This window comes from Choloepus didactylus, chromosome 13 (genome assembly GCF_015220235.1).
Source record: "Choloepus didactylus isolate mChoDid1 chromosome 13, mChoDid1.pri, whole genome shotgun sequence".
Classification (NCBI taxonomy): domain Eukaryota; kingdom Metazoa; phylum Chordata; class Mammalia; order Pilosa; family Megalonychidae; genus Choloepus; species Choloepus didactylus.
The window spans coordinates 86162510-86180715 of NC_051319.1; the positions used below are offsets into that span (position 1 = coordinate 86162510).

Below are 18206 nucleotides of genomic sequence, written 5' to 3' on the forward strand. Positions count from 1 at the left end.
TAGCAGAAACCAAGTCTCTCGTGCCTGTTCAGAATCCAAGCACACAGCTCTGTCACTGTTTATAACAGTCACACCTAATGAAGCTAGGATTAAATTCTGGGCCTTAAGATACATTGTGAAAAAGAAAGGTGGAAAAAATAAAGAAGAAAAGCAAGGCACAGAACATTGTGAACAGAATTCCACTATTTGAGTGAAAACTGTACATGCAGGTGTATGTATGCAGAGACGATCTCTAGAAATTGGTAAAAGCAAATGCTTCTGGGGAAGGCAAGAGTGTGAGTGAAATACATGGGTGGCAAAGAGACTTATTACAGGCACTTTTCTATGTTTTGGATTTTGAAATGTTGTGTGCCACCTAATTTAAAATAAGTAAACTTTTAAAAAAGGGGAGGGGGGGAGGAAAGGGCCACCAAGGAAAAACCATCAGAAAGGGCCCTTTTCTAAACTGTGAGAGACACGGTTGGGGGAAGGACCCCGTGACTGAGGGCTGCCGAGATGATATTGGCTCACAGGGCCACTGCCTTCGATACTGACTCAGTTTCTCCCAGTGTACCTTGGAGGGCCCCCTTTCAATGATCCAGAAATCATCTTCCTGCTGTGATCGAGCACGTCTACAGGCATGAATCTCATCCCTTAGTTTCCTTTTGGGCTTTGTAGAATAATGGAATACTAATTTATTGTTTTTTTGCATTGAGATCGGTTCACGCCACAGGATTGAAGTTTCCAAAGCCTAGTTGAGAAAGCTTCCTCCTGTTGCTTGCCTAGGAAATGTGTTATATACCCAGCCACTCCAGTTCCTTTGTGAATAAAGCAGGGCCTAAATAAATATGCATGCATAAATAAAAATGCCCTGTTGTGTAACAAATGGAGCTTATACTAATATCATGTTCCAGTTCAAATATCTTGAGCCACTCTCCTCCAGCACTCTTGTGAGAATATGCATGCACACACACACATACACGTACAAGCTTTCTCACAAGTAAGTTCTCTTCCCACTGGGTACCAAAGGCAGTGGGATGCTCTTGAAGGGTTTTAAGCAGGGGAGTGGCCTGATCACATCTGCATTTTTAAGAGCCCTCTGCCTGCAGTGTGGAAAATGGAATGGATTGCCATGAAGCCAAAGCGATTAAGGAGAGAAGCAGGAGGTTGACGCAGTGGTCCAGGCTGGAGGTGATGGTGGTGATGATGAGTGGGTGGGTTTAGCGAGGTAACAAGTACAAAGGTGCTCTGTAATTTGTAAAACGTCTTACCTGGGGACTCACTGCGACCACGTGCCACCCTTGTGTTGGCCCTGTGCAGCTCCATCCTGTGCTGTGGTCTAGGCAGAGGTGACAGTCTCTCCTCAGAAATCGCTGAGGAAAGAGAAAGAAGTCATGTTCAGGTTGCCACCACTCCTGCGAGTTGCATGAAGGGTGGAGGAAACTGGAGCCTGCATTGGAGCCCTGAGCCACTCAGGATTGTGACTGCTAATATGTCAGTGACAAAAGGGCTTCTTGGAAATGAGATCTAGGTGAAGGCAGAATGAGGCAGAATTTCAGACAGAGGGGCAGGGCTATCCCTTTGTTGCTTGCGTTTATTTCAACCCAGACTCAGCTCTCTTCTTTGTTCAGCCCTATAGCAAGCTCAGATGGAGCCATGGAGCTAGAGACCTGTGGCATACCAGGTAGGGCCTCTAGCAGGCCCAAGTAGGAGTGTGGAGACCTGGCTTCTAGTTCTCGACTTCATCACTGACCATCTTCTGTGAGCCTGGGGCTTATCACTGAAACTCTCTGGACCTCAGCTTCTGCGTCTGTAAAATGGTGATTATCACCCTCATGTGGAATTTAATAAGAACAAGCAAATTATTAAATACTGTGCTTTTTATAACATGGAAAGCAACTGTCTCATGAAGCAGCAATTTTTTCAGACTGTTCTCTGGGTGCTGCTGTGGTGAGTGAGGGGTAGGTTGACTCTAGACTCCTCACTTCTCTTGTTCAACCAGGAGAACGCCACTATTTAATATATTGGGGATCTGAATAAGGTTTCATTTGAACAAAGTGTTCTGTTGCTAAAACAGTGTGAAAACCACAGTGACAGAGCATTCCTTGCTGGGCAATTCAGATATCTGATCTTAACTCAGGAATGGCAAACGCATCAACCACCATATTTAAATCCTGTGCCCATGGCAGACATCACTAATTGATCACAGGCTCTTTTCTGCTGAACCTGAATAAAGCCTCAGAATTATTTGCAAAATAGCACTTCTAGCAGCCAGTTCCACAGTGGACACATGGAAAGAAAACAATTTTCTACCCTAGGAGGCAAGTGAACTTTGTTTGCTTCATTCTTCACTGATGTCTAGAACAGTGCATGGCATATCATCACTCAATTCATGTTAGTTGAATGAATAAAGGAATGAATGCGTGAGTGAATTACAATTTGAAAAAATTCTGTAGCCTGGCAATGACTTCTCTTCTATTTATCACACCTGGGGTTAAGGAATTGAAGACTAACAGGGTCTAGCCACTTTTGAAGTCAGCTGCACATTTGCCTGGTGATTTCTATGGAAATCTGATATTTTTCCAAACAGTTGAGAGTTAAGGGGATGTTATATAACTATGATAAGACTTTCACCTCTAACTGAGCATTTATTTACTCTCACCTGGTAGAGATTGTCTCTCTTTGAAGTAGGTGTGGTCCTTTAAGGGACAAAAATATTCTGCATAATTTTTCAATTTATACTTGTTATCAAGACGACTCCTGAGAATTCTGCTATTTACCCTGTATTTGGCACATGCAGATTTCTGTCTTCCAGGGCTAGTCTGCCAAGAGAGCTCCTGTCAGATTTTCAATTTCTCTTTGCTATATGGTATGGCAGGATTACATGATATTTGGAGTTACTGCTGGTTGCAGACTTGCTGATGGAGAAATCCATCCACGTTCAGATTGCTGTGGTTACCTTCTCAATCTCCCGGCAAAACACTGACATTAGAGAGCTGGCTTTTAAAAGCCAGATATTTGTAACCACTGTCTGGCACACAGTAGGTGCTTGAGTAAATGTTGAATTCTTGCATTTAGTCATTCAGGAAATATTTATTCAATGCTTGCTCTCCACCTGAGGATAGCAACGTCAAATTCAGCTTCTAAGAACGTTACCTTTGCCAGCGTTGCCCCACAGAGCCAAGTTGCCTAATTAACATGCAGACATGTTATTATTTTCTTGTCTGGCTTAGTACAGGCAAATGGTTCAATTAAAGCAACTAAACCAAAGAGGATTTGATCTTCCTTTAACATTTATAACCAACAGGTGCTATTTTCTGTGCTAAGTAGGCCTGGGTAGAGATTTTATTGGGCCTTTTGCCTATTCAAACTAGTATATAACCATTAACCAGTTAATCCATATAGGCTCTCAGGGAGGCCTGGCACAGCTATTTTCTCAACATTACCAAAAGCCAGGTAGCTTTTCCAAGGCCACTGGGTGAAGTCAGCCCTGGTTTGCAATGGCAGCTGACTGGAGTTCCATCCTTCTTTGCCAGGATTGGCCAAGCCCCACCCATGCACCCCCACCTTCCCAAGCCATTTGCATATCTGTCTTCATTTTTGTCTTAGCTTGTCCCATTCCAGCCCTGCCCACCAGTGACCTTGATTCTGGAATCCTCTCTTACACATCCTATCCCAAGAAGCCCTCTGGGAGACAGACTCAATGGCCTTACGTTCCAAAAATTATCCCATAAGGCTTTGGAGTCAGGTAACGGGTTCAAATCTTAGTTGCATTGCTTGGTAGACGTGACTTCAGACAAGTCATTTAACCTTTTTGGAAACTTAGTTTCCTCCTCTGTAAAATCAGGGTGTTAATAATAGTATTTACCTATAGTGGTTTTGCAAGAATTAAAAGACACAGTGTCTGTAAGTACGTAGCAGAAAGCCTGGCACATAATAAGTAATCAATTGAGAAGCTATCAAATGATTAGACAACTGCAACAAATTGCTTCCAGACAGAAAAAGCGAAGACTTCTAAACCAGTCATGCCTTGTCTTTCAATAAAACTTACCTGAAAAATCTATAGCCAGAAAAGTTTTGTTAATTGATGGTGGCGATGGTAGCACAACACTGTGAATGTAATAAATATAACTGAACTGCATACGCTAAAGTGGTTAAGATGGGAAAATTTATGTTGTGTATATGCTACCCCAATAAAGATTAAAAAAAAAAAAAGGAAAAGGAAAAAAAGAGAGACTAAAACAAGAACAACAACAAAACCCCCAACACTATAGCCAGAATAGAAACCAGAGTCAAAGTGAAATGGAGCAAGTCTGATCTGAACACACCTGTATTGGCTAAAACTTTGGGGGAAAAATATAATTAGAAAGGATTATGTCTCATAGAAATTATTTACCCGGATGTGGCAAATTGAAGAGAAAGCAGACCCACTTTGGAGAAATGCATTTATTTCCTATGGGAGTCTGAGCTAAAGTGCAGCTGAGCAACCAATATTTTGACATTTATCTGTTTGCCTGATGCTTTATGAGCTCCATATAAAACCAGTCTAATGACCTTCCTACCAAGCCTGAACAATTTGCTGATGGAGCTGTGGGTTTCTGTGAGCATTTTTTTGAGTGAGTGTGTGTGTGTGTGTATGTGGCTTTGATTTCATTTCTGGAATAAAGGAAGTGCAAAGACATTAACTCTGAGCCCATCAAAGAAAGAACTCAGTAATTGCAATTTGGCAGTCAATGTGCTTGTGCTGTGCACTCTTTGAAAGCCAATGATGATTAATCCTGTACCTTTAGCTGAGCCTGAGAGCAGACACACAATAAATGGCAACTGCATCAGGCAAGAGAATATTGTATTTGATCACTACAGACTTGGGCCTGCTGGAATGGACGTGGGTAGCAGCATCAGCCAGATCTCAGGCAAGATACCTAGATTTCCATGTCCAACATGGCAGCCACCAGTCCCATGTGGCTACAAAGCTCCCAAAATCTGGCCAGTCCAGACTGAGATGTACTGGAGTGGAAAAAATACACTGTATTTCAAAGACTGAGTATGTAAAAAAGAATGTGAAAGAACTCATTCTTATATTGCATACATGTTAAAGTAATAATATTTTGGCTATATTGGGTTAAATAAAATATATTATTAAAAATAATTTCACCTGTTTCTTTTTACTTTTTGAATGGTTTGATAGAAAATTTAATATTACATATGCGGCTCACATTTATGGGTTGTATTATGTTTCTATAGGATATTGCTGATCTACAGTCAGAGGCTAACAGATGAGGCAGACATCCCTTGGGTTTGCTTGTCAGCTCATAATGATTCCTCTCTTTCAGGTGACTGCTCTTGCCCTGATCCTTGGCACTGAGTGGCCTCCAGTTGCCATGGTGCTGTTTTTTTGACCCACGGATGGACCCCTGACTCGAGTATGCTGATCAGAGTGCTTCCCTGGAATTTGGAAAAGGAACTGATGGATGAACCTGTAATGTGTAAACTGGAGTGCTCTGGGTGGTCATGGTTTTCTGCCAAATGGATCGGAAAAGCAGAGTGAGCTGATCTACAAAGAGAATGAAGCACATGTGTAGGTTTAAAGACGTAGAGATGGGAGATGGGGAATTCTGCTGTGTTTGAGTCTGACTGCAATATGTCTTTGGCCAAGCTAAGTTCTCATCCTTGGGTGCTGTGAGCTACCCTGGGTCCTCATAATAAATGTCAACTTTTTTCACTTACTCTAACTCAAATGGGTTTCTGGCTACCAAAAGAGCCCTGAGTAATTTGTACTCCCTACTTCGTTTCTTTTTCACCTCAGGTCTACATTGGAACGGATGTTCAATGAAGCTAACGAAGTTTAAACTCTCATTGGCAAAGACTCTTCCCAGAGCCCCAGGAGGATCTTGTATTTGTAGTTTTATATTCTTGTTCTTAAAGAGGGCCCCCAAATTGTGTATGCTTCTGGCCTCAAAAATGTGGACTTGCCCTGCATATGCATTCCCCTCTGTGATTGCAATGCAAGCTTTGGTGATTTCAGGAAGACTATTCCACCACAACACAAAATTCATTCCTAACTTAGGGCTTTTGACAAGCCTCAATGGAGAGAGGCTGCAATGTTCTTCTCCCAGATCTTTGCAGACTTGGCTGCTTCTTGTGAAACCGATCTTACCTTCAAGCTTACTGCCTCCAAGAGGCCTTCCCTGTCACCCCTCCTAACAACTCCTTGTATCTCTATTACATCATCATCTTTTATTTTCATGCTGGCACTTACCTGATAATTTCTTGTTTATTCATTTGTTTGCTCATTGATTATCTTCTCCTACTCTTTCTAAAATGAAAGATCCTCTAAGAGCAGGAACCCCAACTTTCTTGTTCACTGCTGTGTCCCCAGCATCTAGAATGGTGCCTGGCATATTGTTGTAGGTATTCAATAAACATTTGTTGGTATTACTTATTTATCAAATACGTATGAAATACCTCTTATGTGGCAGGCATGGTTCTAATAACTTTATAAATGAATGAAGTTTCCAACTTTCTAATGTAGTCCATGGTTCTGTGACAGATTTTCAATTCCTAACTCGCTTTTCCAAAGAAGAAAATTGGAACTCATCCACAAATATTTATTAAGCTGTGTCTATGTTCTAGACACTGGGCTAAATGCTTTACCTCATTTGAAACCCCACAGCAACGCTATAATAAGGTAATTTATTCACTAGGGTCTGCATTTGGCTACATGTAACTGAATCCTGACAACTTGGGCTTAACCCACCAAAGGTTTATTTTTCTCACTCAACAAGGAGTCTGGGGCGTGTGGTCCAGGATTTGTACAGCATCTCCATGAGGCCATCATGGACCTGCTTCTGCTTCCCCGCTGTCGTTCTTAGCATGTGGCTCTTGTATTCATAGTTGCAAAGACGGCTGCTGCCTCACTAGCTGTTGGGGTAGCTATCATTAGCTCCATCTGTGGGTTAGAATAGTTAAGTGATGTGCCCCAAGACTCACAACTGACAAATGGCCGAATGAGGCTAGTTTCAATTTTACTTGAACTGACCACCCCAATTCCCCGGCTGTATTTGAAAAAATCAAGGGCCCTTCATGGGACTGAGTCTTCTAGGACCGTCAAGGTTCACTCCTGTGATCACTGCAAGCAACCCTCATTCTGGTGCCTGCAAATGCTGTTTTTTTTCATACTACCTCCTATCTCCATCTCTGCTGATGCTTTGCTATGTAGTTGTATTTACCAGATATTGTGGACCAAGTTGAATAATATTTGGACCTGCAGAATTTTGAGTGAATGAATGAAATAGGGGCCTTCCTCCCTTATTGATAAACAGAACTTCAACAGCCAAGGGTCTTCTGAAATCTAAAAGATGTTTTGTCATCAATAGTGTACTGATTAAGTAAATTATGCCAAGCCACGTGTTGGAAAATCATGTGGCTAATAAAATGAATGAGGTGGACCAAGAAAGAATGCTAAGATGTATTATTTAGTAAGAAAACGAAGCAACATACAGAACATTATGTAGATCATGATTTTTCCCTGTTTCTTAAATATATATATATTTCACACCCACACACACATGTATATTTACATACATATACTTTTTCTGGGAGGAGCCATAAAATAATAATTAATAGTTAGTACATCAGGAAGGGCAGGAACAGAAGTTACCGCTTATCATTTTGTATTCTAATGTCTAAAATTTCTAGCCTTACATATGCATTACTGTTGTAATTATTATCTAATATCAATGGGAGTGATCTGTGCAATGAGAGTATAGGCCATTAAATTTTTTTCCTGTACTTCTCTATGCTTAAAAAAATAAAAAATTAGTTTTAAAAGATGTTTTCTGGGAGATTTCTTTTCTCCCTAAATAGAAACTTTTATTATGCTTACCAAAGAATAAGGGGGACCCTCTCATCTTATGGACTTTTGGTGTTAAGAGAAATTCATGAAACAGCACTCAATGTATGGGGGCATGTTCTGGGCAAGGGTGTAATAATCCAGTTGGGGAAGGGGCAGATTTATTTTTTCTGTATCAGTTATTGTAATAAGTAGGCAGGACTGCCAAATGGTACCAATTCAGAACCAGTTGTTGGCGGCTGCCTGGAGAGCTGTGTTGAGAGGAATCCTGAGGCCATTTCCGGGCAGTGGGCGTAAGACGGCATAAACATTGATTTTCCTGGTCTGGAGGGTAAGCTTAGCGTTGGTGGGTGGGTGGGTGGTGCCCAGGGACAATTTCTTCCCAAGTCGGTCCCAGCCGGCCCCACCCTAGCATGTCAGCCTATCAGGATGTGCTCCCCGCAGTGTCCCAACTCCCCAGAGGGGGAAACAAGGAAACATGAGAGAACATGAAGTCCGATGGTGCGTGAAATTAGCAACGAGCATTGGGAAAGGTAGGTCACTGTTCTTTTTGTTTTAGGACAGGATGAAAATCACAATCATTTCAACAGAATAAGAGCTAGAAACAGAAAAATTGAGTGCCAACCAATTGAAAGAACTGCCACCATCCTTTCAGATGGAGGCCCTGCTACCTCCTATCCACGGTAAGCTTCTGTGGCTAAGAAGGAGAGAGAACTAGGGTGCTGCATCATGCCAAGTAGGGCCTGGCCAGGGATGAGCTGTGCAGCCTGAGACCAACCCCTTTCAGGTCTCAAGGTCTTTGTGAGGAGCCAGGGGAGACCCCTCTGAAGAGGTCATAGCTGAGCTGATTCCTGCCTGATATAAAGGAGCCAGCCTTGGAGCACATCAGCAAAGGCCACTTCAGCTGCGCTGAAGCCATAGGACCACTGTGGGATTTTTCAGGCCCCTACAGACAGAACATGTCATCTCTGACCTGGCATGTCTGCCAAGGTTTAGCCTTCTCCTAAAAGGGGCTTTTTAGACACCTCTCTCCAATTTGTCTTCATGGGTCTGACTGCAGCTGATTGGCCCATAAAGGTGCTTCTTGCATAAAGCCCAATGTGTTTCACAGCATTGACTAACCAGATTTGGAACTCAAAAGAGCAACATCAAAATGCCTGCTTGTTCTGTTTCTTCCGTTGCTGTATTTGATGACATTGAGGAGTCAGGGAGCGCTGGGAAGAGAAGAGGCTCACAATGCCAGGTCTTCTCACCTCCATAGCCACCTTTGGAATTTGGTCAAGCCATCTTGATTGGGTATTAAAACTCTTTTTTTAGGAGGAGAACATGACCAAATAAGATAATTTGGTTTTCTGTTGTTGACTCTGCACCCTCTCTTCTCCAAAGATATTAATACAACGTCCCAATACCATCAGCTTTAGATAAAGCAAGGGCTTTGGGATCTGCCCATCAAGTCCCTTAGCATTGGGTGGGGCTGGAGGTCTGGGGGAGCATAACCTGGTCTGGTGGGAGCCAGGATGGGGCATGCAAAGGCTAGAAAATCCCATTCTGGTCTCACCATCCCTGTTCTTTTACTTAACAAATATGTTTATGGTGTGCCTACCACAAACAAGTTACAAATCTTGTTCTCAAGAATTTATAGTCTATTTGGTAATGGATGGAGGTGATGAGAACACAATATTGTGAATGTAATTAATACCACTTATGCACTTAAAGATGGTTAAAAAGGTAAATTTTGCATTATATGTTACGAGAATACATTTTTTTAAAGTATTTGTAGTTTATTGCGGAATCAGGTTCATCAAAAAACTGTCTAAATTGTATCAAAGGTACCATATTAATGCAAAATGTTAAAAATGGAGAAAAGTATGTGTGTTGGGGAGGTATATGGGAGCTCTACTTTCTACATGATTTTCTGTAAACCTACAACTGCTCTAATAATTTTTTTAAACTGTCATGTTTTGCTTCTTTGATTTCATTGAATCTTGTCTATAGCAATCCTGAGAAAACCTATTAATGTTTAAACTAGTTAAAAAAATTGAACCTCTATTAAATAAACAAATGAAGTTATTTGGGTCCTGCTCTCAAAAAGAGCTGTGATTCTCTTCATTGCCCTTCAGCACCACCACCAGCCTTATCACTGGATCCTTTTGAGCAACCCCTCACCCCCACCCCAGTCATGACCTTCACCAGATTGCAGTTTTCTTAATTTTATGGTTTAAAATGGTTTCAAATTAGCATAGACTGACAAGATTAAGGCCTCCCTAAATAAAATTACATTTAGCTTTAAAGAAACAAGGTCGTGAGCAAATGTTTTAATCATTCTGAAAAATGACTCACAGGACTAAGTATTGCAAGGGAATATCTGACTTTATAGAAAGCCAGTGCTCCTTTTTAAAAACGTGAATAGTCCACACAAAAACCTGTACAAGAATGTGCACAGCAGTATTTTTCATAGTAGCCAAAAAGTGGGAATAACTTAAATGTCCATCAACCGATAAACGGAGAAACAAAATGTGGTATTTCCATACAGAGGAGTATTATTTGGCAATAAAGAGAAATGAAGTACTAATACATGCTACAACACAGATGAACTTTGAAAACATTATACTAAGTGAAAGAAGACAGACACAAAAGGTCACATATTGTATAATTCCATTTCTATGAAATAAGATTAGTGGTTGCCTAGTGCTGGGGGTTGCAGGAGTTGGGAGGAAACGGGAAGTGATTACTATTGGGGTTTCTTTTGGGGTGATGAAAATGTTTCATTACATTTCAATGGAATATATGAAAACCGCTGAAGTCTATGTTTAAGTGGATGAAATATAGTATGTGAATTATTTCTCAATAAAGCTATTAGAAGATTAAAGTTTTTAAAAAAAGGAATCATTTCAGTGGCAGTTAGGGCAGCTTGCTATCTGTAGCCTTAAGCAATCTATATAGTTTATCTAATTTGCATGTTTGGGTTTCTGTGAATTGCGTTTTCTAAAAAACAGGACTCCCAATAAATAGGTTGACAAATGAGTGGAAAAGAATCAGAGAGCCAGAAATAAGCACAAGCATATAAGGAGATTTTGTATACAATTAAGGAGATTTTTTAAATCATTGGAGAAAAGGCTAGAGTGTTTAACAAGTGGTATGGGATCTAGCTAGCCATGAAAAAAACAAAACAAAACAAAACTGGATTCCTATCACCTTCCTCACCCCAAAATAAAACAAAAAGAATACTTGTAGATGAAAGTTAATTAGATGATACAAGTTTTCCAGCAAAATAATAGGCAAGTCACAAAGAACAGAAATGAAAAGATGCAACTATATATGTGTATACATGTTTATTAGATTAGCAGAGTTTTTTAAATCACCAATACCCAATATTGGCAAGGTCGGTGGGAAAATGGGCCTTTGTATGCCTCGCTGGTGGGAATGTTAATCAAACATAGCCTTTCTGGAGGCATTTTGGGAAGGTATATCAAGAATCTAAAAATGTGCCATCCCCGAGAAAAAGTAATTTCACATCTAGGTATCTATTTTAAATAAATCATCAGAGATGGACACAACAATTTATATAAAAGTTTGTTTACCTGAGCTCTGTTTATAATAAGAAATCAGAAACAACCTAAATATTGAGCAATAATTGTACATTCACAAGCAGAATATTATATATGTATTTAAAATGTCATGCAGAAGCATATTTACTAACAACTGAAAAGACATTTACAATCTATTAAGTGAAAAAATTAAGCTATAATACAAATCAAAACATCCAATTTTTAAAGAAAAAATGTGCATATATATATGCTTAAAAAATGTCTGGAGGATTAAAAAAACTTAAAATGTTACAGATGTTTTATATTTTAATAGTGGAATTTCAGGTGAATTTTATTTTCTTCTTCATTTGAACAGCTATGTTTCCTAATTTTTCTACCATAAATATTTATTACTTGCAGGGCCACTGCTAGCCCGTATGATGCCTATGTGCATATTAGGAAAAGGTACCCCTTCTTCCTGGGAATGAAGTCCCACACCAGGGGGAAAGGCTTGGTCAGTAGTAAGTAAGCTAGAATTTAGCCCCCACTTGCCCCCTTGGGTGGGTACCTTTGCACAATGACCAACATGCAGAATTTTTAATGATGAACCTAAAACGTGTATAATGAAAATTACTTAAAATGAAAGATTAAAAGTAATATGACCTTTTAAAGCATCCATTCTCCTTCCTTGACCTTTGGGCTCACTCTTCCTTCTGCTTTTTTTCTATCTACCCACTGTCTTAGTGTGCCAGGCTGCTATGACAAATACCACACCATGGGTTGGCTTAACAACAGGTTCATGGTTTGGAAGGCTGTAACCAAAATCAAGGAATCAGCAAGGCCATGCTTTCTCCCCCAGATCCGTAGCATTCTGGTGCTGGTTTGCTACAATCCTTGGGGTTCTTCAGCCTGTGTTTCTCTGCCTCCTGTCACACGATGATCTCCCTCTCTCCTTGTATCTGCTCTTGTGGTTTCTGCTCATTTCTAGCTTCTTCCTGGGTGCCTTCTCTGACTAACTGCCCAGGTTTCTTCCGCTTATAAAGGACTCCAGTATGATATTTTAAGGCCCACCCTGATTCAGTTGGCCACACCTTAACTCAAAATAGCACTTTCAAAAGGTCTGTTTACACATGAGTGTACTCCCACTCCCACCGACTAAGGTGAAGAACAGGTCTTGTGTGGGGTACACAATTCCATCTACCACACCCACGCTATCCAAATTTAATCGATCCTTCAGAATGCGGCGAACATTGCCCTCCCCTGTGATATCTTTCCCAACCACTCCAGTGCACATGGTCATTTCTTCCTTTTCTGAACTTCCATACATGGTTAAAAATACATGTATGGAAAGATGAAGTGGAGGGGATGAACCTGATCCTCCAACTCCAGTCAACTGGCAGTGACTACTCAGAGCACTGTTGAGAAGGATTTTTGGCTCATCTGGGAGTGTTGTGTTTGATGATGGATGTCTGTCCTGGGCATGGGAAATGGGATAGGAAGTAGGAATCCCATGCATTTTCCCTGACTAGTTTTGGCATTAACTATTTCATGTATTCACTTTTGCTTGACAGTGCAATTCTGAACCCTAAAAGCATAGGCACTGCATGTTCCACTTCTTATTCTTCTAAATGATATTTCTTTATATTATTTTTGTTGTTATTGCTTTTATATCCCTTCAGAACGTATCATGGAGCTCGGCACAAGAGTGCCCAATAAATACTGTAATAAAAAGAGTAATATGGCCTTTTGAAAATACTGCTTTCCAGGAGCGCAGTGGTTTCTAGGAACAGCAAATATTCCATAAGTGACCTCTAGTTTATGGTGGGGGCAGGGAGGACCCTAGGGAGTAGATGCAATAGAAATCAGTGCATCTTGATTTTTTTATTTTTCACACAGCCAATTTATTTTCAAACTATATTCACTTGTGGGCAGAAAATGGAGGATGTTTCTAAAAAGAGAAAGCTTCCCACCGAGTAAGAATTAAATATTTATTGAGTGAATGAATAAATGAGTAAAAAAGAAGGACTGAAAACACCTCTAACACGACAAGGTGTCCCATGAAGCTCAAGCATTGTATACTCCTGACAAAAGCTAGCAAACTTGTGTTTGTGTTGAGACCAGTTCCAAATTACCATGGCCCCAGAGAGTCAACTGGGAGCTCCTCCCATGGCAGAACAAGGCTCTCCTGTCTCCCCAACCCTGTTGGCATGATTAAAACTTCCTGTAGCTCCCTGCTCCCCATTTTAGCCTGTGGGATCCCAGCTTCAGGCCTGCTTTTCGTGGTGGCTCTGATCTCATCTCAGCACACTGGAGTTACCCACAGAAAGCTCAGACCAGGAAAACTCCCTGGGTCTCTGTGGTTGGAAAATCTGTGTCAGTTCTTCCCCTGGCTGATGACGCAGGGACATGTGCAGAGGCATGCAATAAAGTTCCTGATATCTGCAGTTTACGAAGCACCTTTCCATACATTGTCTCATTTAATTGATCCTCAGGAGGGAAGAAGACTATGCCAGAGCCTTCATATCCTTTCTCTTGGAGTCACTGTGTTTTAGAAAAGCAATTTTCCCAAAAGTTCATTCCTGCTGGCAAGAGACACTTCTCTCCCTTCCCCAAGAAGGGAGGACCGTATCCTGATGGAGCCCTGGTTGGGAAGGAAGACTCACACCCCGGGCTGACGTCTGTGTTTTGGAAGGGGAAGAGAGTGACATTTTTAGGCTGCAAGCCTCCTCTGGGAAAACTTGGGACAGGTCTATTTTTAGGTGTGTTTTCTGCCACCCACAAAAAATTCAAAAGGTAATGAAGCACCTGGCGGGTTTCCTGAGAAGAAAGTTGTTAAGGGCAGGGAACTACAGCTGCTGCATTTTCTGAGTCATGGACTTTGACTTCATCAAACTGATGGCAGTGAGAGCCTCATCCTTTTTTTTTTTTTTTTTGAAATCATAGTGTGGTTGCTCGGTTGGGCATGGCACAAACCCTCAGATCATAACAGTCTGGGCCACAGACTGGCAGGGCACAGGAAGCCAGCGGCACGTATTAACCCAAAGCAGCATATTATATGGTGAAAGGATGGAAGGAACATGGTGCCAGGTATCTGGTGATGTGGATGCTAGTCCCAGCTCTGCTACTTCTTGGCTTTGTGATCATGGACAAGTGGCTTAACTTTTCTGAGCTTTTTCCTCATGGAAATGAAGGGTGGAAAAAATGATTTCTAATATTCTATGATGTACCCAAAAAACAAGATACTTAACCACTGTTACTTGTTTCCTCATCCATAAAACAGGGATAGACATAGAATCTACCTGTATTTACTGTGAGTGGTGAAAAAGATAATAAATGTAAACTGCTTGACACAGTGCCTAGCACAAAGTCAGTGCTCAAGACATGTTAGTTACTATTTTTAAAACAGTGTTCTTGGGCCAGTGACATCAAAGTCACCTTTTTAAAGAGAAATTGTCCCTTAAAACTTTTTAATTGTGAAAAACAGTGGGAATTTAAGCTGGTTTTCTAGAACGATCTATAGATGAGAGTATTGACCACGTATGGAATGACTCTGGCTTAGTAGGTAAAGGAAAGACAAGGCAAGAGGGTGTTTGGTGTTTCAGTAGGCAAGAACACAGCTTTCAATCGGCTACTAAGTGGGTGGCCAATTACAGCATTTCAAACAGAAATCTGAGGTTTTGTGACCTGTTTTTCCATAATCAACTAGGGAAGGCTTTGTTTCCCAGGGTGCTATCCCACCTTGACCAGCACCCTGTTACAACTCTGCTCACTTCAGGGGAGAGTTTGGCATGAAGTAGCCTTGGTCTTTGCCCCCATCCATGGCCTTTAGTTACTGAAGGAGTTGTGATGAGGGATGGTCCTAGCACAGGGCTCATGTTAGAGGGGGGTTCCTGAATAATTTGGCCAGGATTTCCCTGACTAAAATACTAAGGTGCTTCCTGGCTCTCGTGTAATCTCATTTTGAACTGAGATTCTCCCTTCTACTTTTCCTGAGGCCTGCCTGAAGTCACCTGGGCAGACTTCCTTGAGGACCCGTATGAACCAGCCTGGATGCCCATAAGCTGCCTCTTAGTGTAAGTCAAGAGCAGCTTCTTCCAGTGGGGGTCCCCTGTGGGTCCCTTCTCTTATGTGCCGTAATTAGCACATATGGTTTCTCCCCTGACACACCATAAGCAGTGCAGAGCTCCTAGTTTTAATATTTCCCTTGTGTAATTTTGTTTATGATACTCCCTAAACACAGTGAGAAAACTATCATCCTGGGAAATGTGAAAAACCCTCGACTTACCTCACCAATCAACTTGGGGGCTTGGAGGCAGTTAAGCACTTTCCCTACTCAACTTGTTCTTTTTTCAAGGCACATAGTTAACACAATTGGTTGGGACATTGTGTCCAAACATGAGGATCAGAGACTTGGTTTCCTTGTGGGCGGGTGCTTTGCTATTCCTCATTCCTTGGACATCAACAATACTCCTAAATATATCTTGAACAGTAAGCCATTTGTCAGAAGATGGGCCGCTGAAAGATTTTATAGGGTTGCCTCCTATGGCCGCACAGGTTGGATATTGCCCAAGTACAGGGAGTGTCGGTTATAGAGACTACAATGTGAATGGCTATTCCTGGAGTTGGGCAGTGCACGATTTGCACAATCAAAAGTGGTGGTCCATGGTCCAACTGTAGCATCACTCCTGGGAGGGAGGAGGCCCCAAACTTAAAGCATATATTCTCCTTAGGACAGAGGGTCCAGTTTTTGCATCTTTATCATTGAATGTTAGTGAGTGTAGTGGCTGGGAGTTATGTACCCCAGAAAAACATGTTCTTAATCTTTATCCATTCCTGTGGGCATGAACCCATTGTAAATAGGAACTTTTGAAGATGTTATTTTTACTTAAGATGTGGCCAACTGAATCAGGATGGGTCTTAATGCTATTACCGGAGGCCTTATAGAAAAGGCCACAGGGAAAAAGCCACAGGGAAAGAAGCTGGAAGTCAATGGAACTGCAAAGAGAAAGGAGACGCGGCCATGTGCATTGCCATGACAGTAAGGCCAAGGACCCAAAGGGTAGCTGGCAGCCAGTCCCAGGACGTCACAGTCTTCAAGGAGAAAGTTCGCCTTGCTGATGCCTGGGTTTCAGACTTCTAGCTTCAAAACGGTAAGCCATTTTTAAGTGGTTGAAAAACAAAATTAAAAGAAGAATATTTTATGACATGACAATTATTTGAAATTCAAATTTCAATGTCCATAAATAATATTTTATTGGAACAGAGTCAAGTCCATTCATTTGATATTGTTTATGGCTGCTTTTGTGCTGAAATAGCAGAGTTGAATGTTTGTGACAGAGACCTTGTCACCCATAAAGCCTAACATACTTACTATCTGTCCCTTTATAGAAAAAGTTTGCCAACAACTTGTTGTAAGTTTTGTAAAGACATACTCACAACTTGGTGTGCTTTCCTCTCTTCCCATCACAACAAAATCCTTTTCTCATTCAAAACCCTTTCTCCCCAGTCCTTCCCTGATTTATCCTGCCCTCTTCATGAGCTCTCAACACAGTTGTAATGAACTTGTAATTTTTATATTTTAAACCATGTCTAAAATATGTGTTTACTATCTACTTGATTTCACTGTGAAGACTCCCATGGTTGGGACTGGTCTTTCTATATCCTTTGTTTCCTTCCATGCACAGAAAATTGATGCATAGAATAGAACAGTTTTGGAGTCCAACAGAGCTGAGTGTGCATTTCACTAACTAGGCAAGTGATAAAAAGTTCCTGGATCTCTTCATCTGTAGAATGGGTTTGTTGTGAGGATTAAGGAGATGATGTATGAAAGATCCCAAGACCCAGGAGATGTTCCATAAGCAGTAGTAATTATCAGTGGATATGGAGTTTCTGTATTTGTAATGTGAAGATATTACATTTTGCTCTTAATGAAACTCATAGTTACGGAGTGAGAATTAAAAGAGGGAGTAAGTCAGTAGAAATGAAAGCATGTGAATCAATTGGAAGCTTTAAAGATTAGCTGGAGAAGTTCAAGGCCTCAAATGAGACATTAGACTAAGGGGGCTTTAAACAAGTTTAACAAACACTTCTTGGTTACTTGCTGAACTCAGCACTGCTTTGGTCAGGCCTCCTGGGAATGTGCAAGATGAAGACTGTATCTATCTTGGAGGAGACTTTTATCTAAATTGGGAAAAAAGGGGATACAGATATGAGCTATGCTCTTAACTTGTCCATAATATTTCTCTTCTCTCTCAGGATGGATGATTCAGAGTCAGCAATTCACGTAAAAAGTATTGCACATGGAAAGTATTACAGTTGTTCTGTGGGGAAATAATTTTCTAAGTGCAGCAATCCGAAATTAATAACTTTCTCTGTGGAAACTCTCTTGACAACATCTTAAGATGAAGCCAAAGAGCACAATTTTTATGGCCTTGGATTATCTTCTCTGTCTGCTTGGCTTGCGCCAGGCCTGGAGCTGTGAGTCAGAAATCCAGAGTTTTCCCCTTCATTGTACAATATGCTTGCCAACAGGAGACCTTCTACAGCACTGACTTAATTTCTCAATTCCCCAATTTACCCACCCATTGAATCAAGGCAAATAATCTCAATTTCCTTATTCAAGGCTTTGGGGAAAACTCAGAGAAAAAGAGACCAAACATGATAGAGAATTTTAGTATAAAACATTTGGTTATGACATCACAAAAGGAATAGGAAAGGAAGATTGGTAGTTGAAGAACAACTTTTTTTTCCTTTTGAGAGAGAATATTCTTTTTTTGTTTGTTTGTTTGTTTGTTTTTTTATTAAATTCAGTTTTATTGAAATACATTGACACACCATACAATCATCCA

General features: G+C 40.9%; 1 protein-coding gene across 4 annotated transcripts in view; it reads left to right on the forward strand.

The window, feature by feature from the left end:
- LOC119508157 overlaps window positions 1-7768 on the forward strand; it is a 55755-nt gene extending 47987 nt beyond the window's left edge. For 3 of the 4 annotated variants that reach the window (XR_005211409.1, XR_005211411.1, XR_005211412.1), the window contains one exon: window positions 5313-5769. The gene's annotated coding sequence lies outside the window, so the exon portion shown is untranslated. The other variant, XR_005211410.1, reaches the window with a different exon arrangement.
- The last annotated feature ends 10438 nt before the right edge of the window (window positions 7769-18206 follow it).